The sequence below is a fragment of the Phascolarctos cinereus genome, unplaced genomic scaffold (genome assembly GCF_003287225.1).
Source record: "Phascolarctos cinereus isolate Bilbo 61053 unplaced genomic scaffold, phaCin_HiC Scaffold_5;HRSCAF=322, whole genome shotgun sequence".
NCBI lineage: Eukaryota > Metazoa > Chordata > Mammalia > Diprotodontia > Phascolarctidae > Phascolarctos > Phascolarctos cinereus.
This window is the reverse complement of record NW_027555958.1, coordinates 1,823,559-1,847,868: the sequence shown is the minus strand read 5'-3', so window position 1 is coordinate 1,847,868 and position 24,310 is coordinate 1,823,559. Positions and strand designations below refer to the sequence as shown.

General features: G+C 42.4%; 1 protein-coding gene across 19 annotated transcripts in view; it reads right to left on the bottom strand.

The window, feature by feature from the left end:
* The window catches only part of PCBP3 (poly(rC) binding protein 3), a 376,369-nt gene that overhangs the window by 125,468 nt on the left and 226,591 nt on the right, over nt 1-24,310 (bottom strand). For all 19 annotated transcript variants that reach the window (XM_020973415.2, XM_020973418.2, XM_020973433.2 and 16 more), the window contains exon 3: nt 2,828-2,949. The gene's annotated coding sequence lies outside the window, so the exon portion shown is untranslated. The remainder of the gene's footprint in view (nt 1-2,827; nt 2,950-24,310) is intronic.

Sequence of the window (24,310 nt, the reverse complement as noted above, 5' to 3'; positions counted from 1 at the left end):
GATTCTGATCCTTCCCCTTCACTGGGCTGTGGTGAAGATTGATTTAGGCCAAGGCCTCCTCTTCTGAGCTGAGCCTCTGTTTCCTCCATTCCTAGGATGAGGGAGGAGGACTAGCTGTCCTCTATGGTCCTTTCCATGTCTAGTATTCTATGTTGCTACGAATGAGATGATGGATCTAATGCTTCTTTGGCAGAGAGCCAAATGATGGGAGTTATTACTGTCCACATTGTAGATAAGGGAACCCCTCAGACTGCCCCCAGGGCCCTCTCTCAACTCCTCCTCCTTACACCGCACTTCTGGGCCAATCACAGGTGTGCTGCTAGCCACTGGACACCCGGATAGACCCCATCCCCCATCGCTTAAATCCGAGAGGAGCCAAACTGAGGTATGCTTAAGACAGTCCTATGGTGACAATGTTGACAGAGGACAATGGCTTCTAATCATGCTTTCTTTCTTCTGTTTGGTAAGAGAGACACATGAAACCTTATGATATGCATCGGAAGAGATCTATGGAGTCTCCAAGTGGATCTCAGGTGCTTAATAAATGGTTTTGATTGATTCAGAGACCATAAGTACTGCACAATTACTATGTCTTTGTGCTCCAGTGTTCCAAGATGGGAGGGAGTGGGGGAACCAGACATCCTGCCTCACTGAGGCCCTGAAGCACAAGCTGGATGCTGACTTGTCAGGGATGTTGAAAAGGGCATCCTTGTTCTGGTATAGGTGGGAACAAATTTTGGAGGCATCTTCCAGTCCCCAGGTTATTAAGTGACTCTGTCCTTCTCTGTCTGAGATGAGCCCATCAAGTCCTCAGCACAGGGACATCAGGAGGGACTGAAGAACGGCTTTGCTTTGGTTTTATAGCAGTAATAAGCTGATCCTCAAAATGCCGGGCAATGGGCTTCAGCTCTATCCTTTAATAGGTTATACTGTCTTCGGTGGGCACCTTGCCAGCTGCTGACGTGCAGACCTAGCTCTGTGCTCACGTCTCTGTACTTAACAACCGAGCGAAGATGTTTCTCAGGGAAATACAGAGACAGAAGTGGGCGGTGGCTGGCACATCAGTGTCTCTTCTTGTGTGGATCTCTCCTCTACGTTTGACAAAGCTGTGCTAGGGAGAGACAAATGCAGTCCTCCCTGCTCCTCCCACACACTCCCCTTCTTTTCCTTCTAATGAGAAATGAAATCCAGTCAGCTATTTACTGGGTTCATATAAGAGGAGGGCGTCAAGCTAAAATGACTTTTACTAGGGCTAACAAAACATGTGTGAGTGAGTGTGTGTGTGTGTGAGAAAGAGAGAGAGAGAGAGAGAGAGAGAGAGAGAGAGAGAGAGAGAGAGACAGATATAGTAGGAGAAGAAGGGATGGAGAGAGAGAGGAAGAGAGAAAGAGACAGAGATAGAAAGGTGGGTTCAACACATACAACTCATCTGCATTTCTAATAACAAGAGGCTCAGGGTCCCCTGTGGTGAGTAGTTACAGCTCCTTCTTAATACCCATTACACCAAGGACAGATTTCAAATTGGATAAAGGGGAAGAGAGGGAGATCTGGGCCCAGAGCCAGGACTCCCTTCTGGAAGGTATCTCTGGAGAGATGTGTCTGTGGCCCCCACAAGCTGCTGCCCCCCCTCACTGCTTCTGGTAGGGTGCAGAAAGGCCAGCCCAGACTCCTTGCTTCTAAAAACACTGTGAAACCAGCTGCAAAGTGGCAGCACCAAGTCAGGAACCTATCATCACAAGCCTGTCCTGAACCCCTGACAAAAAGCATTCTGGCTTCCCTGAGATTTCTATAGCATGGCATTCCCTCACTGTCCTTTCATTGACAACACCTACTATGTGCTGGGTACCATGCTTCCTCTTGGTAATACAAAGACAGAAATGAAATGTTCCTGCCTTCAGAGAGCTTCCTTTCTAGCAGGGGAGGCACCACGCCTGTATGTATGTATATATATATATGTAAAGTAAACACAAGGCAATGGGGGTGGGGTGGGGAAGGGCATCAGAAAGAAGCTTCCAGTAGAAGGTGGCAACTGAGCTGAGTCTTGGAAGAGATGAAGGCTTCTGTGAGCTGGGGGTGGGGAGGGAGCACCATTGCAAAGGGACAGAGACCTGAAGAGCATGAGAGAAACAGTAAGAAATCCAGTGTGGTGAGATTGAGCATGTGGGAGAGGGGAATAATGGAGAACAGTGCTGGCAAAGGCATCTGGCATCTCCTTGTTGTGAAACCTTCAGCAACCAGACAGAGGCTCCACTGGAGTTTATTGAGTAGGGGGTGAGCCAAAACATGCCTGGTGAGGAGTTCATGGAGCTGTTCCATCTTGCCTATGAGACTACGAACTGGAGGAGTGCACCCCATATTTCACTATACCCACAGCACTTCACTACAAGTAGAAGCAAATATTGGGTAAATGAATGTATCAGTGGGTGGATAGGTGGATAGACAGGGATGAAATAATGGCTTGTGAAAATTCTCACTAAATTCACATTTCCAAATGACTTAACTTGAGACAGGTATCATAAGAAGAAATCCTTCATGATGTCAGGTGTTCTTCTAGAGATCATTCTATGACATCCTCCTGAAGATCTGGGACTATCAGTAAGTCCTGCTTATCTGATGCTGTAATGCCCACAAAATTAGTCAAAGAAGGCTTGCCCTGGGCCACATTGTGGACTGTAATTTAAGACATGATCAATATTTTAAAATATTTTAATAGTATGATCTTACAGCCTTGAGTATTTTGAGTCATTGAGTTTGATCATTGTAAGACATAAATGATTACTTAGTAAAAGTCCCAAATACTTCCTAGGTTCAGAAATGAGTGACTCACCTTGCCCCATAAGCTGGCTCTGAAGTTGAAACAGAGCTGGAGTCAGCAGACGTCTCCAAATGATCTCATCTTAGGGCATCGCAATGAAGAGGTCTCAGCTGAGGCTACAGATCCACACTTAGCTGAAACACAAAGATATTCCTGACGAATGAGTTTGACGCTTTTTGCCTTGACCATATAGACCTTCCATACCAGGTGTGCCCCACTGACTTGGTATTCCACATGGCAATGTGGTGCCCACAGTTGTTCTATGGGGTGGTGGGGTAGCTCACCATGAAGTCAGCCTTCCAAGGTCAAGGATTACTTACTGAGCACCTTCAGCTTCCCTTTGGGACGTCCTATGGAGAGAATGCCTTAATCCTAACCCTTTGCAAGCTGGCTACTCCAGCAGTGCCCCTTGTTCTCCCTGGCTGGGTCATGAGCTCCCTAACAGGAGCAGTTGTTACCTGCTCCATGACCTAGTTTTCTCAAGGTTCGGTGACCACCTCAGGGTGGTCATCCATCCCATGACCATGATCTCAACCCAGCTCCAACTTGACAGATGGTCTTTGAGAGTTGCTATGGCCTCCACATGCATCATCCTGGAGGCACCTTGGTGGTGATTGTCTCTGAGCTTTGCTAGGCTAATTCTGAGACAGCAGCCATACTATCCATTGCTGGGCTTTTACTGGGCTAGAGATCATCTGGGTAGGAGGTGCCTATCCTCATTTACTACTGTCCTCAGCCTTCAACTGTCTGGGCCATCCCCCTGCTACATAAAGAGGACCACGAAGGGAGGGAGTAGGTGAGGACTTCACAGTATTTGTCACCAGATTCCTGGTGAGCTTGTCCCTGGGCCCCCTTGTTTGAAGCCAGTTAGCAAGCATTGACCCGAGGGGTTACTATGTTCCAGGCACTGTGCTGCACCTTCTGTGATCCCCTTTTATTTTAGCAATTGCTTCAATTATCAAAAAAACCCCCATGATTTTGAGATGGGATTCACAGGCTTCATCCACATGTCCAAAGGAGTCCATAGCATGAAAAAGATGAGGAAACACAGTTCTAGAAGCTTGGGATTACTACAAAGGGCTGAGGATAGGCTTCATGTTATTACCCTGAAGGATTATGAGGAATAAGCTTTCCATAGGAAATGTTGCTCCTGCTTTACACTGCAGTCATATTCCACTTGTAAGTGGCTGGTTCCTGGGATGTTCCCACAGTACCTTACTCAGTTCATACTTCCTTTTTCTTCCAATTCAGTGCCATCCCCACTTTTCTTTTGTCTTCCTAACGCAGTTCAAAAGACTTCAAAATGTTCATATTTTCCCCAGCTCAGTGAAGATCTTGACTATGGCACCTGTTTGTGTGGCTATAGGCTAACTCTTTCCCTCATGTCAACTTAATTTAAGTTGTCTAGTCAGGTTTGGGACTCATTGCTCTGCGACTGTTGTCCAAATTAATTCTTTGTGAGAGGAAGAAAAGGACACATGACTAAATGTTCACTTCAGGAGGGAGGATGGAGGATGGAGGACATCACCTTGACTGACATCCAACCTTGGTCCCCAGGTACAAGTCATAAGAATGCTTTGGCCAAACAAGAAACGAATCAGAGCTCTGAAACAAGTCATCAATAAGACCAGAGGTTGAGGGAGGAGAGGCATGACCAATAAAGGAACCGAGGTGAAATTCTCCATCAGGTGCTCTACCTTGCCCTCCCTCTGAAATAGACATTAGTCACATGTTCCATTATCTCTCCATTTTGATTTATGATACTGGCTTCTTTAGCACAGCCAGCCACCAACATCCAACTTTACTTTGATCAGAGTTTACCAGATGACAAGTAAGGCCGTAGCAAGGCAGATTTTCACCTGGGGCCAAAACAATCCAGTAGGAGTATGGCAAGAAGGAGGAGGCTGTGGCACCAGAGGAGCCGGTTCAAATGTGGGTGAGGTCATACTCAGGGAGGGGGTGGTCTGAGAGGAAGATAGGCCCCTAAAAAGGGGGCATCAAAGCAGTGAGACCCTTGGGAATGGGAATAGAAGTAATCACAAAGTGAGGAAGGAAGGGTGCCCCCATCAGATGTCAGCACCTTGGGACAAAGCCCCAGTTGCTCTGCTCTGATGTCCTCTCTGGCTCAGAATCAATGATCTCGGAGGCGGAGCCAAGATGGCAGAGTGAAAGCAGTGACTTGCTTGAGCTCTCCCCCAAACCCCTCTAAATACTCATAAAAAATGGCTCTAAACAAATTCTGCAGCAGCAGAACCCACAAAAAGACAGAGTGAAACAAATTTCCAGCCCAAGACAACCTGAATGATTGATCAGAAAGATGTATCGCACCGGGCTGGGAGCACAGCGCAGCGCTGTGTGGGCGTGCAGGCCGCAGTGAACCTGGAGCAGGCCTCAGAGGACTGAATCCTGGGCAGCTGTGGTGGTTTCCACACTCCTCAATCCACAAATGCCAAAGACAACTTAGAAGGTCAGTAGGAAAAGTCTGTGACCACAGTGAGAGAGAAACTAGTTACCAGCCCCCAGTTCCTGCACAGCTGTGAGGCAGAGACTGCTTTCATAACTTCTGGCCCACAAAGTGGGGGGAATTGAGTGGCTGATCGGAGGGGGATTGCAGGGATTTTTGCTGGTGCTGAAGCAGGATTCTCATGTACTTGGATCTGGGTCACAGTTCTGGAGGGCAATATTGGGGCAAGGAGGAATACTGGCATGGTGGAGCTTGTAATGGCAGTGGAAAGGCAATACTCCTCACAGTTCCAATGCAGAAAAGAGTGCTTATGGTCACCAGACCAGAGCACAGACCAGGAAAGGAGTAAACACGTCACCCTTGGTCATACCACCTTGGAAGAATTGAAAACTTACAGGTCCCTAGAAGTATCTCTGAAAATAGCTGTACAAAACTCCCGAAGCTTGGGACAGTACATTCTACACACTGGAAGCAAACCCTTACCTTAACAAAGAGTTTAAAACTCAAGTAATTGACTGGGATCATGAGCAAACTGCATAAAAAGTCAGACCATAGAATATTTCTTTGTTGACAAAGAAGATCAAAATATACAACCAGAAGAAGACAACAAAATCAAAGCTCCTACATCCAAGGCCTCCAATGAAAATATGAATCAGTCTCAGGCCTTGGAAGAGCTCAGAAAGGATTTTGAGAAGCAAGAGAAGTAGAGGAAAAACTGGGAAGAGAAATGAGAGTGATGCAAGAAAATCATGAAAAACAAGTCAACAGCTTGCTAAAGGAGACCCAAAAAAATACTGAAGAAAATAACACCTTAAAAAATAGCCTAACCCAAATGGCAAAAGAGGTCCAAAAAGCCACTGAGGAGAAAAATGCCCTAAAAAGAAAAATTGGCCAAATGGAAAAGGAAGTCCAACAGCTTACTGAAGAAAATACTTCCTTAAAAATTAGAATAGAGCAATTGGAAGCTAGTGACTTTATGAGAAATCAAGACACTGTAAAACAAATCCAAAAGAATGAAAAATTAGAAAACAATGTGAAATATCTCATTGGAAAAACAACTGACCTGGAAAATAGATCCAGGAGAGAGAATTTAAAAATTATTGGACTATCTGAAAGCCATGATCAAAAAAAGAGCCTAGACATCATCTTTCAAGAAATTATCAAGGAAAACTGCCCTGATATTTAGAACCAGAGGGCAAAATAGAAATTGAAAGAATCCACAGATCTCCTCCTGAAAGAGATCCCCAAAGGAAAACTCCTAGGAATATGTAGCCAAATTCCAGAGTTCCCAGGTCAAGGAGAAAATATTACAAGCTGCCAGAAGAAACAATTCAAGTACTGTGGAAACACAATCAGGATAACACAGATTTAGCAGCTTCTACGTTAAAGGACTGCAGGGCATGGAATATAATATTCTAGAGGGCAAAGGAGATAGGATTACAACCAAGAATCACCTACCCAGCAAAACTGAGTATAATCCTTCAGGGGAAAAAATGGTCATTCAGTGAAATAGAGGACTTTCAAGCATTCCTGATGAAAAGACCAGAGCTGAATAGAAAATTTGACTTTCAAATACAGGACTCAAGTGGAACATGAAGAGGTAAACAGGAAAGAAAAGTCATAAGAGACTTATTAAGATTGAACTGTTTACATTCCTGCATGGAAAGATGATATTTATAACTCATGAGACCTTTGTCAGTATTAGGGTAGTTGAAGGAAAAAAATTATATGTATGTATATATGTATAGATAGATAGAGGGCCCAGGGTGAATTGAAGATTAAGGGGGTCATATCTGAAGAATAAAATTAAGGGATGAGAGAGGATGATACTTGGAGAAGAAGAAAGAGAGAGGTAGAATGGGGTAAATTATCTCACAAAAAAAACAGAAAAGTCTCTTACAGTGGAGGGGAAGCAAGGGAAGGTGAGAGGGAATGAGTGAATCTTATTCTCATAGGATTTGGCTTAAGGAGGGAATAACATACACATTCAATTGGGTATGGAAATCTGTCTTACCCTACAGGAAAATAGGGGGAGAAGGGGACAAGAGAGCAGGGGGATGATAGAGAGGAGGGCAGATTGGGAAAAGGGGTAATCAGAAGGAAATACTTCTGAGGAGGGACAGGGTCAAAATAAAGAATAGAATAAATGGGAGGTCAGGATAGGATTAAGGTAAATAGAGTTAGTTTTTCACAATATGTCTACTATGGAAGTGTTTCGCATAACTGCACATGTATAACCTATATTGAGTTGTTTGCCTTTTCAATGAGGTGGTGGGGGGAGGGAGGAAGATAGAAAATTTGAAACCTAAAGTTTTAAAAACATATGTTTAAAAAAAATGTTTTCACATGCTACTGTGAAATAAGAAATACAGGAGATGGGGTATAGAAGTCTAACCTGCCCTACAGGAAAATAGAAGGGGAAGGGTATAAGAGAAGGGGGGAGAGATAGAAGAGAGGACAGACTAGGGGAAGGGATATTCAGAATGAATGCCATAGGGGGGTGAGATGGGGTGAAAATTTGGAACTCAAAAACTCGTGGAAGTGTATGTTGAAAACTAAAAATAAATAAATTTATATTAAAAAAAAAAAGAATCTATGATCTCAGGAGTCCCTGAGCACACGTTTTGTCCCATGAGAATCAAAGATTGTGCAGAAGCAGGAAAATGGCACCGGCATAATTCCATTATCTCTCAGAGAGATCCATTAGTGCCTGACAGATAGAGAGAGGGGAGGGGTCCAAAGGGACGAGGATGAGCACAGAGGTGGACAGCACAAACCTATGAATGACTGTAGCCATGCACTGGATGGAGTTTGTATTCAGGGACTCTACCATCCACGCCAGCAGAATGTGCCATCCTCTTCTTTTGTCTGAAATGGGCCCTTCTCAACCCCGGGGCAGTTATATCAAATGTCTGGGCAGCAAAGCTTCTCCCTGGCTATCCCCCTAAAGGGCTGCATAACCATGTTTATTGAAAGTTAGATGCTTTTGAGAAATTTATGATACCCAATGGGATCATTTTTCTTTGTGAAGGGAGGGACCTTAGAGACCACCTGGTCTAAGCCTCTCTTTTTTATGGAAGAGGGAAAAGATCTCCCACGGGGTGAAGGGATTGGGCCAAAGTGACCCAGGCAATTAGCTGCAGAGCTGTGATTTGGGTCCGAGTCCTCAGTCTCAAAATCTAAGGGTCTTTCTCTTATGTTAATTCAAGACTTGGGACTTGCTGCTCAGTAACCTCTTGTCCAATTCATTCCTTATTAAAAAAGACATGTGACTAATATATAGTTAAGAGAGTGGGCAAAGTAGAGCACCTGGTGGTGAATTTCACATTGACTGGCATCTGGCCTCGGTTCCTCAGTTGGTCATGCCTCTCCTCCCTCCATCTTCACCCTCATTTTTATGTCTTGACAAGGAAGGATCTTCCAAACCCCCTAGGAAACAATTTGGATTTATGTGATAATAATGGATCCATTGATCCAGAGGTTCCATTGCTGGGCATTTATTGCAGAGAGGTCAAAGACAGAAAGAAAGAGCTCATAAAACATTCACAGCAACACCTTTTGTAATAGCAAAGAACTAGAAACAAAGTAGATGTCCATCAATTGGGGAATGACTGAACAAAGTGTGGTACATGAATGTAATAGAATATTATTGTGCAGAAATGATGATGAATATGAGGAATCCAGATAATCATGAGAGGACTTGTGTGAACCGATGCAGAGAAATAGGAAGAACCAAGAAAACAATATGAACAATGACTCCAACAATGAGAAGGAAAAGGTCATTCAAAGAAATGCTGTGTAATAACAATGGCCAATCTTGTCCTCAGGAAGGAGATGAGGAATGGTGGAATGCACTGACCTTTTTGTTTTCCATAGGAGAGGTGGGAGGCTATGGATGAGGAATGTGACATACACTCTTAGATGCCAATGAAGTTTCAACTGACTTGGCTCAATATTTTTTTTTTCTTTGTTACAAGGGAAGGTGAGTGATGGGAAGCTGGGGAGGTGTTGATATCTAGAACTATAATATAAAAACTATAAAGCAAACAAAAAAGGAAGGCCTGCCATGGTGACCTGTTGTGGAATTGTGAATGGAGGCTGGAGATTTGATTAGCAGGGAATGGTGGCAGCTGGGGAAAGTGGAAGCTGGGGATATTCTATCAGACCAAAACATCTGCCTTGGTATGTGAGGGCTCCACCCAGGGATGCAGATGTCAGTGTCTCTGGAATGTAGTAAATGAGTTTCAAGATGAATGCTGCCTTGCTGTTGAGCTCCTCCAAACTCCTTGGACAACAAATGTGTCATTGATCCCTGCTGCTCCCCTGGTGGAGGTCCTCAGCCCCTCTCACGCACTCCTCCTGCCAATGCTCCAAGTCTCTCAGCTCGCCAGTCTATCCTCTCACCACTGCCAAAATCATCTCCCCAGAGCCCACCCCCAGCCACAGGACTCCTCTTCTCAAAGACCTTTAGCAGCTGCCTATTGCCTCTTAGATAAAATGCAGACTTCTCACCTCAGCATTTAAAGCAGTTGTCATAAAGCTGTTGGAGAGGTGGGGAGAGTAGCACTGCATACAAGGATTACAAAGTCATGAGAGGAAATCTAGAAACTAAAAGGTGGCATGGGGAAAAGCATGGCTGTGCAAATCAAGAGAGGCAGATTCTGGAGTGATATGATCAATGGGCTATCTGAGAGATCATACATGAGGCACAGACGCATGGTAGGTAGTGAGAGGACTTTAATTGTCTGAACATCTGCTGAAGCATTCTCTCTCTGTCTGTCTGTCTCTGTCTGTCTTTCTCTGTCTCTCTGTCCCTCTCTTCTTTCTATCTCCTCCCCCCTCCCTCTTTCCTTTCCTCTCTCTACTCTCCCCCCCTCACTCTTCTGGCCTGCCTCTCTCCTTCTAGCCCCCTCTTTTCCTTCTTTTACCCCTTTCTTTCTCTCTGTCTCTGGATTTCTCTCTCTGTCTCTCCTCTGTTCTCCCTCTTTCCCTCTTTCTTCCTTCCCCCTCTCCCTCTTCACTTCTTCCCTCCCATCTTTCACCTAAGAATTTCTTGATTTGCCTTAATAGTAGTTTCCTTTCTCATGAGGGAGACGGGGAACGACTGTTCTCCAACACATGGTTCTCCCCAACGATGAGGACCTGATTTCTGGGTTGTGAATGATGACAATCTTGGGGAGCAGTGATCCCTCCATCCTAGAGTCTGTGAATGAGGACAGAGAAGATTGACTTGTACATTATATGTGCCAAGAACAGAGATCAGAGGTTCTGAGAAATGACAGCTAGGATTCTACAGAGGGAAATGAGCCTCAGGAGGGAACGTGCACTGTCAAGAATGAAATTCGGGAGACAGAATGAGAAACCATTTTAATGAGGGAAGGGCCAGCTGTCTAAATAGGTTCATGTGGATGAACAGAGACCTCATTAAGCAGCTCCAGTTTTTAAGTGAAATAGACAGAATGTCCTTGCATCATAAGATATGAAAACTGAGTAATTAAGAGAAATGCGCGAAAACTCATAGGAACCAATGCTCAGTGAAATGAGCAAAACCAAAAGGAAAATTTACACCATGTCTATGACACTAAAAATTAAAAAAACAAAAAGCCTTTAAAAGGAAGACAAACTTGGTTCTGTAAGAGCCAGCAATGGCCTTAGAGAGCACATCACATAAACACTCTCCCTCCTCACAGACCAGAGGCAGGGGATGCTGGGATGGAAAGCCATCTATGTGCCAGGTGGCCTGCCTAGAGCTGGTCCTTTTACTCAATAGTTTCTGTTACAAGTGATGGTTCAATCTGGAGGAATTAGACGGGGTGGTTGATGGGGGGGTTGTTACTGTTGTTTTCCCCAGAAATGACTGTGGGGTGAAGACAAACAGCATCAATAAAGCAACCTTTTTAAAAAGTCCAGATGATGGAAGCAAAGGCAGGCACTGTGAGAGAAAGCAGACATGGCATGATTGTTTAAGAAAAGTGGGAACACTCCTAATGCTCCAAAACAGCTGGGGCTGGGGAGGAGAGCGCAAGGTGAGAATGTTGGGATGAATTATGTGTGTGTGTGTGTGCATGTGCGTGTCCATGTTGTGGGGGAGAAAGATCAGAGCCCCAAGTTCTGGGTTTACATGGACTAGGTGTATTCTTGGGGATCTCTCAAAAGTAGTCAGCCTTGAGCTTGTTTGTCCTGAACTAGACTCTCCCCTGGGAATCTCAGAATAGAGGTCCTGCTTTAGTCTCCAAAGATGTGGACAAATAGGGTCCTTACTCCCATGCAAGTATCCATCTCATAATACATCCCAGCTACAGGACGGGATTTATTTCACCCAAATGAAGGAAACAAAACAACATAAAGGCTCATAGTAGCTGGTTAATTTTTTTTTTAAAAGGTAAAGTGGTGTGCTGAGAGCTGTCCCAACCCCTGCAAGCACCCTGGAAGTCTCTCGCAGGCATCCTAAGCACAAAGACTACAAGAATACCTTTGAGAAATGAAATAAGAGACAGAAAGCTCTAAAAACATACCAAAAGACACAATAATAAACCCAAAGAGAAGAAGGTACAAACTCTTCCCTCTAGTCCAAGACATCACAAGACTTGATTGCCTGATCCTGGAAACACTCTGAGAAGCAACAACTTGGACCCAGAGTAGGAGACAGGGTTAGATAAGTGTCTGAACATCATGGTGCCTAGGACCAGGCAGTCAAGGACCAGGGTTGCCCACACTAAGCCATAGCTGGAGAAAGAGGGAAGTACCTGAGAAGCAAAGCACCTGCAATCTACCAACACTGCCCACAATATCTGGTTTGTAGCAAAGGATGGAGACAATTCTGAAATAAGGAGAAAGAAAAGCCAAGGCCAAAGGTACCAGAAAGTCAAACCACCAGAAAATTCAAAATTCCGGAATTCCTAAAGAAAATGGGGCCTAGTTTCAACCATCATATCTAGGACCAAGGAGGACCTGCCCACACTAAACAAGAGAGTGTGAAGGAGCAGAGTCCAACCCAACTGCAATGCCCCAATGCAGACAATGAAGGAGGAAATAAGAGTAAACAGAAGAAAATGTGGAATACAATGAAGAAATGGTATGCACTGAGAGAAACCCAAAGGCAACCAGAAGAAGACAGTAACTCCATATCACCTCCAAGTCGTGTCCCAGAGAATGAATGTCCTAGGCACATAGGCTTTAAGAGTAACTGGCAGAAATGAAACAAGGGATAGAAGAGCTGATGTCAAAGGCAATGACAGCTAGGGAGAAAAGAAGGGCAAAGACCCTTCATAGCTAGACCAGATGATTGAAAACCAGACCCAAGAACTGAACTACGTGAAAAGGTGTATGTGCCCACAGAAAGCAACATCTCCATGAGACAACATTAAATATAAAAATAAATTATGAAAAGAAACATAAATGTAATATGAACACACACCACGTAAATATAAATCCATATAACAATTCACAAATTCAATCAAGATCAGGGACAAAAACCGAAGAAAACGTAAAGTGTTGTTTGTTGTTGAGCCATTTTAGTTGTGTCTGACTCTTTGTGATCCCATTTGGGGTTTTCTTGGTAAAGATACTGAAGTTGGTTTGCCCTTTCCTTCTTCAGCTTCTTTTACAGATACAAACTTGGGCAAACAGGGGTAAGTGACGCGCCCAAGGTCATACAGCTAGTGAGTTCCTGAAGCCAGACTTGAACTCAGGAAGAGGAGTTTTCCTGACTCCAGGCCAAGTGCTCTAACCATTTGTGTCACCTAGCTGCTTTTGTGGTAGGACAGAACTGGAAACCAAGTAGATACCCACTGACTGGGGAATGGCTGAACAAATTGTCATACACGAATGTAATGGAAGATGACTGCACTGTAAGAAATGATGAATATACAAAGTACAAAGAAGCATGGCAAGATTTATATGAACTGATGAGAAGTGAAATAAGCAGAACCAGGGGGAAAAGAAAGATTTGATTGGTCACAACCTGAAAGAAACATCAAAATGAAAACTCAGAATACAGAGCTTCAGGGTCCAAGAAAAAATACTGTAAGTAGTCAAAAAGAATGAGTTCAAGTACCAAGGAATTACAATCAGAATTCCATAAGACTTAGCAGCTGACACACACACACAAAAGGAGAGTCTGGAACTTCACATTCCAAGTGGGGGAAAAATTATAACCAAGAATAATTTATCTGGCAGAATTGAGTATTATACTATGTGTAGAAAAATACCAGTAATGAAACAAAAGATTTCCAAACATTTTTGATGGAAAGAACTGAACTGAACATTGAGATGCAAAGAGGAAAAAAAGGGATAAAAAGCATTTTTTCATCATAAATGCAAAAAGGCAAATTTACAACTGAAGACAAAAAAAATCCTATCAACAAAACTGATAGCAGCCAAAATTGACATTTTTTACAAAAATGTAAAACACCCAGATGAAGAGAAAAATCAATAGATTAAAGAAAAAGCTATCAGACAAAATATCAATTAATACCCAAAGTGGGAAAATATGACCAAACGGGTTTACAAGTGAAGTTTATCAAGCATACCAAGAATAGTTAATTCCAATATTACAGTATTTGCAAAAATAGAAGGTGATATACTTCCAAGTCCTTTTTGTTATACAAATATGATCTTGATGTCTATCCCAGGGAGAGATAAAGCAGAGAAAGAAAACTACAGTATAATATTAATGATGAACATTAGCATAAATATTAAATAAAATACTGATAAAGAAGATTACAACCTAATAAAGATTATATACTATGACTGGATTGCATTTATTCCAGGAATTCAGAGTTAGCCCAAAATAAGGAAAACTATAAATTGAACATATTAATAAAAAATAATTAAAGTTACACGATTATATCAATAGATACTGAAAAAGCTTTTGACAAACCTAGTAGCCATTTCTTTGGAAAGTACAAGAAATCATACGAATAAGTGGACCTTCCCTTACTGATGAGAATGAGGAATGCTCAAGAAGTGGGAGTGGGTCAAGGATGTCACCACTATTATTTAATATAGTGCTAGAAAGACTAGCTATAGCAATAAATCCAGGGACAAATATAGGCAAAGAGAAAACAAAATTATTCCTTTTTTCAAATCATAGGCTTGTCTACCTAGAGAATCCTCAAAAGTCAATTAAAATTAATAGAAACAGTAACTTCAACAAAATTTCAGGATATAAAATAAACCCACATAAATCACAAGTACTTCTTTATATCACCAATAAAACCTTAAAGAATGAGATAGAAAGAGAAATTCCACGTAAAATGACTACAAAATGTATAAAATATTTTAGAGGTGATCTGTCAAGACACATAAAGGAACTATATGAACCTGACTACAAAAAAGTCAAAACAGTATGAGGTGGTGAGGGTCTGTACCAGGGATGGGGGGAGATATGAAATGAGAGAAGGGGGGCAGATTCAGGAGATGGTGCAAAGATGAAATCAACTGTCTTTGGAAACAGCTTGGATATGAAGGGTGAGAGGTGGCGAGAGGTCCAGGATGACTTAGGTTGGGTGCCTGAGAGAGAGGAGAATGGTATTGTCTCCTAGAGCAACAGGGAACGTAGGGTGAGGAGGATTTAGGGAAAAAGAAAATGAGCCCCATTTTGAACATGTTGAATTTAATCTGTAGTTTGAGATGTCTGAAGGGCAGTTGGAGATGCAAGGTTCAAGGTCAGCTGAGAGTTTGGGGCAGAAGAGGTGGATTAAAGTTGATCAGTGTAGAGATGTTCATTAAATCCATGGGAGCTGATGACATACCCAAGGGAAGTAATATAGAAGGGGAAGAGAACAGGTCCCAGGACAGAACCTTGAGGGATACCTGTGGTTAGAGGACCTGATCTGGAGGAGAATCTAGCAAAGGAGACAGAAGAGGAGTGGTCTGAAAAGTAGGAGGAGAACCAGGAGAGAAGGGTATCCCAAAAACAAAATAGGAGGAGATGATGATCCATAGTGTCAAAGGCTTCAGAGAGGTCAAGCAGAATGAAGATTGAGAAAAGGCCATTGGATTGAGCAACTAAGGGACCATTGTGACAGAAGTCACCTGAGTGATAGGAGACTAGGAAGATAAGAGAAGAAAAAGCTCACAGGGAATGGCCTCAATTTTTCCTGAAAAATATGAAACCAGGTTCTCTGTTGAGAGCCATGTAGAGTTTAAACATTTGGTTCCACAAATGAAGATAGAACTCAATAAATGGAGAAATATTAAATGCTTATATGTAGGCAATGCCAATATAGTAAAAATGGGAATGGTTTTGCTTATTCAATTTGCTTATTTAGTGCCACATCAATAAAACAATGAAAGGCTTACTTTACAGAGCTATAATGAAATTAATCTGAAGTATCAAAAAGTCAATAATCTCAAGGGAGATGATGAAAAAAATGGAAAGGAAGTGGGTCTGGCAGTAATAGATCCTGAACTACACTACAAAGCAATAATCATCAAAGCAATTTGCTAATGGTAGAATTATGGCAAAGCTGATCCATGACCAAGATTAGGTACATCACGTACAGAAGCAAAAGGACAAAGCAGCAAAATGTTCAGCAAACCTGAGGCTGCAGCTCTGGGGATGAGGACTCAAGGACAATGAGATGAAAGATCCTTGTAAAACTGGAAAGCACTCAGATGGAAATGAGCTCGAGACCAACATTTCACACAACTGACAAAGAGGAACTTCATCTAGATCCATGACTTGGAGGTAAAAAGTCACATCATAAGCAAACCACAGATGCAAGAAAGGAATAACCAGTTCCAGAGAGGGAAGAGCACACTACCAAACAAGGGGGAGAGAGAGAGTCAAAGAAAATCAAATGGACAATCTTTATTGCATAATGTTTTGTGTATGTATGAACAAAACTAATTCAATCAAAATTTGATGTGAAATGAGTACGTGAAAGGGAAAAAAAAATCTTTGCAGCAAGTTTCTCTGATAAAGACTTCATTTTCTTTTTTCTTCTTTTTTAAAAATTTATTTTTAACATTCTTTTCTTTTCAAATTTTGTTTTTTGTTTTTGTTTTTTGGTGAGGCATTTGGGGTTAAGTGACTTGCCCAGAGTCACACAGCTAGTGAGTGTTATGTGTCTGAGGCCAGATTTGAACTCAGGTCCTCTTGACTGCAGAGCCATTGCTCTATCCACTGCGCCACCTATCTGCCCCCTCTTTTTAAATTTTGATGCTGTCCCTCCCTCGCACCCTCTCCCCCACCCACTAAGAAGGTAAGCAATATGATCTCAATTATATATGTGAAATCATTCAAAACATATTTCCATATTAGCCATATTATACAAAAAAGCTAAAAAAATGAGAAAATTCTACTTCAATTTGCACTCAGAGTCCATTGGTTCTCTCTCTGGATGTGGGCAGCATTTCTTCATCCTGAGTCCTTTGGAACTGCCTGGATCTTTGTAGTGATCAGAGTAATCCGGTCCTTCACAGTTGATCATCATTATATCTTTGCTGTTACTGTACACAATGATCTCCCAGTTCTTGTCATTTCCCTTTGCATCAGTTCATATAGGTCTTGTCATTTTTTTTTAAACCACCCTTGTTGTTTCTTATAGCATGATAGTATTCCATCATAATCATATGCCACAACTTGTTTGGCCGTTCCCCAGTTGACGGGCATCTCCTCAGTTTCCAATTCTTTATCACCACAAAAAGCTGCCACAAATATGTTTGTACATGTAGCCCCTTTTCCTTTTCCTTTGATCTCTTTGGGGTACAGACCTAGTGCTGATATTGCTGAGTCAAAGGGTATGCACTTTCGGCATAGTTCCAGGTTGTTCTCCAGAATGATTGGACCCGCTCACTATTTCACCAGCAGCACATGAGTGTCCCAATTTGTGCACCTCCCCTCCAGCATTTGCCATTTCTGATAGGTGTGAGGTGATGCCTCAGAGGTGTTTTAATTCGTATTTCTCCAATCAATAGTGATTTAGAGCATTTTTGTATGACTGCATATAGCTTTGATTTCTCCCTTTGAAAACTGGCTATTTATATCCGTTGACCATTCGTCAATTGGACAATGGCTCTTATTTTTATAAATTTGATTCAGTTCTCTATAAATTTGAATAATGAGGCCTTTATCAGAGAAATTTGCTGTAACTTTTTTATATTGCTTCATTGTCTATGGTCCCTTTTTAGAAAAAAATGTAGCTTCCTTGATTATCTTTTAATTAGGTCTATTTTTGCTTCTGTTTTGTCTGAGGTCAGGATTGCTATCCCTCCCTTTTTTACTTCAGCTAAAACTTAATAGGTTCTACTCTAGTTCTTGTTATTGGTTGTTCAGTCATTTCAGTTGTGTCTGACTCTTAGTAACCTTCTTTGGGGTTTTCTTGGCAGAGACATTGGAGTGGTCTGCCATTTCCTTTCCCAAATCATTTTGCAGATGAGGAAACTGAGCCAAACAAGGTTAAGTGACTTGCCCAGGGTCACACAGCTAATAAGTATCTGAGGCCAGATAGTTGTAGATTCTGTTCCAGCCCTTCATTTTAACTCTGTGTGTGTCTTTCTGTTTGAAGAGTATCTCTTGTAAACAACATGTTATTGGATTTTAGTTTCTAATCCATTCTGCTATCCACTTCTGTTTTATGGGTGAGTTCATCTCATTCCCATTCACAGTTATGATTGCTACATAGCTCCATCTATCCTATTTTCTTCTTTTTATTCTTCTCTCTCACTTTTTATCCCGTCCCTCCTCAAAAGTCTGTTTTGTTTCTAAATACTGCCTCCCTTAATTCACCCTCCTTTTTATCATCCCCTCCCGGTCTCTTATTCCCTTCCCCTCCTATTTCCCTATTGGGTAAGATAGATTTCTATATACAACTGAGTGTATATATACATATCTATATATTCTTTCCTCTTTGAACCAATTTTGATGAGCGTGAAGTTCAAGCACTACTCATCTCCCTCCTTTCCCCCTCCACTGTAAAAGCTCTTCCTTGTGCACCTCTTTTATGTGAGAAAAATTTCCCCATTCTACCTCTCCCTTTCCCCTTTTCCCTCTTTCTCACTCCTTCATTTTTTTAGAGATCATTCCAGCATAATCGATTCACACCCATGACCTCTGTCTATGTAAACTCTTTTTAAGTGCCCTACTAATGATAAAGTTCTTAGGAATTATATGACTCACATAGGAACTTAAGCAGTTTAACCTTATTGACTCCCTTATAATTTCTCTTTCATGTTAACCCTTTTATGTTTCTCTTGAGTCATATGTTCAAATGCCAGTTTTTCTATTTACCTCTGGTCTTCTTGTCAGGAATGCTTGAAAGTCCTCTATTTCATTAAATATCCATTTCCCCCCTGAAGATTATACTCAGTTTTGCTGAGTAGGTGATTCTCGATTGTACTCCTAGTTCCTTTGCCCTCCAGAATATTATATTCCAAGCCTTCCACTCCTTTAATGTGGAAGTCACTAAATCTTGTGTGATCCTAACTGTGGCTCTATGATATTTCAGTTATTCCTTTCTAGAGGCTTACAATATTTTCTCCTTGGCTTAGGAGCTCTGGAATGTGGCTATAATATTCCTGGGAGTTTTCATTTTGGGATCTCTTTTAGGAGGTGATCAGTAGATTCATTCAATTTCTATTTTATCCTCTGGACCTAAGATGTTGGGGGCATTTTTCCTTTATCATTTCTTTTTCGTTTAATTAATTTATTTTTGTTTATCAACAATCACTTCCATAAGCTTTTGACTTTTAAATTTTTCTTCTCCTCCCTCCCAACTTCCCTCTCCAAGATGGCGCACAATCTGATATAGGTTATACATATACATTCCTATTAAACATATTTTCACATTAGTGATGTTGTAAGGGAGAATTAGAACCAGTAGGAGGAACCACCAGAAAGAGGAAACGAAACACAACAAATGAAAAAAAAATAGCAAATATTATGATTCAATTTGCATTCAAACTCCATAGTTCTTTCTTTGGATATGGATAGCATTTTCCACCATGAGGCTTTTGGAGATATCTTAGATGCTTGTATTGCTGAGAAGGGTTAAGTCTATCAATGTTAGTCATCACACAATGTGGCTATTACTGTGTACAATGTTCTCCTGGTTCTGCTCACTTCATTCAGCATCAGACCATACAAGTCTTTCCAGGTTTTTCTGAAGTCTGCCTGTTCATCATTTCTTATAGCACAATAGTATTATATTATATTCATATATCACAATTTGTTAAGCCATTCCCCAGTTGATGGGCATCCCCTCAATTTCCAAGTCTTGGCCATCGCACAAAGAGATGCTATAAATATTTTTGTACATGAGGGTCCTTTCTCCATTTTTATGATCTCTTTGGGATACAGCCCTAGAAGTGGAATTTATTGCTGGGTCAAAGGGTATTCACATTTTTATAGCCCTTTGGGAATAGTTCCAAATTGCTCTCCAAAATGGTTGGATCATTTCACAACTCCACCAACAATGCATTAGTGTTCCAATTTTCTCACATCTTCTCCAACATTTCCTTGATCATTTCTTGAAAGACAATGTCTAGGATTTTTTTTTATCAAGGCTTTCACAGAGTCCAATAATTATTAAATTATCTCTCCCTGATCTATTTTCTATGTCAGTTGTTTTTTTGGATGAGATATTTCACATTTTCTTCTATTTTTTCAGTCTTTTGATTTTGTTTTATTGTTTCTTTATGTCTTGTGGAGTTAGCTTTCAGTTACCCAATTCTAATTTTTAAGGAATTCTATTCTTCTGTGAGCTTTTGTATCTTCTTTTCCATTTGCTTCACTTCAGTAGGCATCTTTACTACAATGAGTTTTGTTTTTTCTTTCTTTTCTTTCAATTAGCTGGAGTGGGAAGGGATGGAACAAGAAGGGTAGACTTTCAGGGGAGCACATAAAAGAAAAGGGTCATTGAAACAGGTTTTTAAAGAATGCACAGAAGAGAGTAGGAAGGTCAGAAAAAATTGCAGACAAGCTGTGAAAGTTGCAAGTTGAACTATGTATTTTTAAAAAGCAAGGCATAAAATAGAGACCTGCAGTTTCATGTGTAACCCTTTTTTCCCATTCTCTGTGTATAGAAATGCTCATTTTATTCAATGATAAGTTCAGCGTTTTTTAAAAAGGTAATTTTTTTTTAAATTAAAAAGTCCTCCCTGTCCCATGCATCTCACAGTCCTCTTTAGTTCTCCTGACTCATATCACCTACTTACAATTTGGCCTCTTTTAGGTCAATGGGGAGGCAGCCTCTGAGCCATCAGACGTGCACAATCTGAATAATTTGTGGTTGCAGTGAAGGTCATGTGGTGCATCTCTTCTGCCTGGGAAGCTGGTTCCAAGAATTCAGCTCTTGCCAAATTTCACCTTCCCCATTCTCCCCAACTCCAGGAGGCTGGGTTGGGAATTCTAATGCTCCACCACTATATCCTGGCTATAATTGCTTCTCAGGCTACATACTCCCCTCCTTATCTGGCACCACATTATTCCCCACTTTATGCCGCCATCTTTGGGACTCTGTGTGTGTGTGGCTTGTGTGCATGTCCTTCATCTCTTAGATCTGCCTTCTACTCTCAGGTCTCTCCTCCACTTCACGTCTCTCTGAGACTCTCCCATTTAAATCTGCAGCTTTCTTTGGTCCCCTTTTATGGGTGCCTATGATCCTGGGGGACTCATCTATACAATAGATGGACCCAATCCAATCAGTTGAATTCTGAGACTCCATCGCTCCTTCTCAATGACTCAAAAGTGCCCAAGCCTACCATTGAGGTTTTGTGATCAAAGCTCCAAATGGAGGGAGTCTCACTCATCCAGGAGGCACCCTCCAAATTCTGAATAAAGGCCTTACACTTCACCAGCTTCCCTGGTCACTCCTCTATACCAGTGAAGAAAATCCATCCAGGAAAACAATCTCTTGAGGGCTACTTCAAATCAAATCCTCTTCATTTAGACACCTTGCTAAATTCATAAACAAGGGACAAGTGTCTAAGCCTCAACAGAAATCTTGCTAGGCAAAACTTTCAGTACCTGTCATCATATCTCCAGGTTTTGGTACTGAATACAATTTTATGCATAAAGAACAATTCTCCAAATCTGTAGAATTACCATTCTAGGCAGATGTCAGTAGTCTCTGGATGGCCCTAACTAGCCAGGATATGGTGGGATAATGTCCATCCCCCAATCCCTGTCAGCACCAGAACCTATCTACTCAGTTGACCAGAAGACAAGATCATTCAGTTCTCCTAAAAAGCCTTCTTCAGTGTATCAAGGATCATTGTTTCACTGCTGTGAGTACTCCCTTTTTAGAAGGATTGAATGATCTGGTCTTCTGGTCAATAGGCAGTAAGAGGCTAGGCTGGGTGGTCTGCTCTCTGGGAAATTCAAATGAGCAGATTTCTAATCTGAATCTTTCCATGATTAGCTCTTGGTTTTTCTCCATCCTCAGTCCAAATCTGAATAGACAGAATGTGATGGAAAAGAAGAAAGAGAAGGAACTGGTGAAATTAAAGTAGCCAGGAGGACATGGGAGGCTGGAGAAGAAAGGCAGGGAATCTCACTACCGCCGCAAGTCATTTCCTTCCAAAAATAACTCCACCAGAGGCAATTTTCTCTTTCTTTGTGAAGCCAGAAAATATCTCAAAATATCTCAAAAGCAAACACACTCTTCTGTTTTGGATTGAACTCCCATTGCCCCCTGCTCTACCTAGCAGGGACTCTAATTGAATTGCAGCAATATTGCTGCTGGCCACCACAATGAGCCATCTGGTGCTCCCACCCTGTGGTAGGATGGATGATCAGAAAGTCGATGGAGCTGGGAGCTGAGCCATTTAGAGCATAGCGTATAATGTCGATCCCAAGAAGCGGCTCTTTTCCCTTCAGGTTAGAGGGTCCTCAGTCTAGTGCTGGGACAGACCTCAGCATCATCTGGTCTAACTTTCCCTGTTCAGAGGCCCAGGAACACCAAGTGACCAGTCCTAGGTCCCAGAGGAAGTGGGTGGCAGAGCTGGGATGCACACTTGGGTCCTGTCCATTCCTCCAGGCTCAGAGCACCACCTTGGTGGCCTAGGGAAGGACCCAGAGGCAGAGGTGCAGAAGAGTTGGTGCCCAAGAGATGGACGCTCAGTCTATGTAATGTCCATGTCTGGCAGAGGTGCTGGAACACGCAGGACAAAATGTGAGAGAAGGCCCTTTCACATCCAGGACTGTGCTTTCTAGGTGCAGATGAGGCATCATGGGATGCTGCGGACCCCTGAAGCCAGAGAAAGCTTGGCTTGTCCCTGAAAGGAGCAGAAAGCCAAGCCACACAGCTCTGGGGTTGTGATGATGGGGGGGTTGGCTATCAGGCACCAGGCAGGAGGGCTTGGCACCAAACCATCATCCTTTCTCTTCCTGAAGGCTGGAGAGTCACCCTGCTCTACTGCACACTGCTCCTCAGACAGCGTCCTGGCTTTTACAGTGAACTCCGGGAGACCGAGTCAGGCGAGGGTAGGGACGGGGGCCTATTAAGTGGTGATGGCAACATGACATTAGACCGGGTCACACACACAGACAAGAGCTCTGCTGCTGGCTGCTTGGTGACTGAGTTACTGGAGGCCCTTATGACACTGGGGGACAGAGGAAGGGAGGCTTTTCAAAAGGATCCAGGGTTCTCAGATTGATGAACAGAGCTAATGACGCCACAGGTGGTTACTCATAGTCCCTTAGTGGATAGCAAACTAAATGTCTGATTGTGATGTGGATTCAGCAAAGGAAAAAAGGAATATAAAAGTCAGTCAAACACATTAATACATAAAGCAAACAGAATCCCAGGATCTCCGAGTCGGATGGGGCCTCTGAGGCCACCTGGCTCCCAACCTAGTCCTGGACAAAAATCAGTCCGAGGACTCATGGGGGTGGAGACTTGGCTCTGACACTTGGGCCAGCTGCTTCCCTGCTTTGGCCTCAGTTTTCTCATCTATCAAATGGGTGTTGGACCTAATAATCTCTAAGCTCCCTTCAGGCTCTGAATGTATGATGCTATGAACATCAGAGGTGATGGGGACCTCAGAAGCCATCAAATCAAACTGAAACCGTCTCTGTGCAATATCCATCTATAGCTCAGCTCTGCCACCTGCACATCTGAGAAGCACTCCATGCATGCCTTTGTCCCATCTTCGATGAAAATTTTCAACAGGTTGGGTTCAGGGACTGATCCCTGGGGCAACCCACTGGAGACCTCTCTTCTGAGGGTACCGAGCAACTAATACTACTCCTTAGGCATGGCCATACCATCAGTGCCAAATCCACATAATCCAGCTGTCTTCTAACTCACATCCTTCCTTCTGGTCCATGAAAATGACAGGACAGAGACATCAAGTATTTGGTAAACCATAAGGTACTGTATAAATGCTTTCAGTTCAGTCATTTTTAGTCTTGTCCAAGTCTTCATGGACCTATTTGAGGTTTTCTTGACAAAGATACTGCAGTGGTTTGCCATTTCCTTCTCTAGCTCATTTTACAGATGAGGAAACTGAGGCAAATGGAGTTAAGTGACTTGCCCAGGGTCACACAGCTAGTACATATCTGAGGCCAGATTTGAATTCACAAAGATGAGTCTTCCTGACAGCAGGCATGGTGCTGTATCTATTTTGCCACCTAGTTGCTCATATAAATGTTTACTATTATTTTATTTATTAGTACTGCTACTTTAGAGCCTACTGGGTACCAATCACACAAATACAAAAATGAAATAGTCCCTGCTTTCAAGGAATTTGCATTTCAAAGCCATTGTATGAGCAAAGCAGAATTGTAGTTGCTTCAAAGAAACATGAGATGTGCAAATTTAGAAACATCTCCACACCAAATATTCACATGGACTACGTGTGCTTAACTGTGGTAGAGCCTTCTTAGCTCATATTGGTCTGATCAGATACAGTTGGACACACACACATTGACCCTGACATAGTGGCACCATCTTGATCCTCTTTGAGCACAAAAGACAGCATCCAACCAACTGATCCAAGTGGAGACTGGGGCAAGCCCTGGTAAGATTGAAGGGCTGAGAGCATGGACTCAGGGACTGGTCTAAAGTCTGTCAGTCACAGAG